The 219-nt window shown below is 49.3% G+C and overlaps 1 protein-coding gene across 1 annotated transcript in view; it reads left to right on the plus strand.

Moving 5' to 3' along the window:
* The window catches only part of EMH_0017500 (nuclear DNA-binding protein, putative), a gene marked incomplete at both ends in the record, with an annotated part of 11,506 nt that overhangs the window by 9,614 nt on the left and 1,673 nt on the right, over nucleotides 1-219 (plus strand). The window lies entirely within an intron of this gene.

The following is a 219-nucleotide window of genomic DNA, read 5'->3' on the forward strand; positions in this document are numbered from 1 at the left end:
TTAGGGTTTGGGGTGGCGAGTCGGCGGTGCCCATGTAGCTGCAGCAGCAGCATTTCTCTGTTCTCTACACCACCGCGTGCATGCAGTAATAAAATAAAATATAAATTTAATTAAACTAAAAGAAGACAAACCCTCATATACACCACCAGAACAACAGCAGCAGCAGCAGCAACAGCAGCAGCAGCAGCAGCAGCAGCAGCAGCAGCAGCAGCAGCAGCA

Source organism: Eimeria mitis, genomic scaffold (assembly GCF_000499745.2).
Source record: "Eimeria mitis Houghton genomic scaffold, Emh_scaff605, whole genome shotgun sequence".
In the NCBI taxonomy this organism is placed as follows: Eukaryota; Apicomplexa; class Conoidasida; order Eucoccidiorida; family Eimeriidae; genus Eimeria; species Eimeria mitis.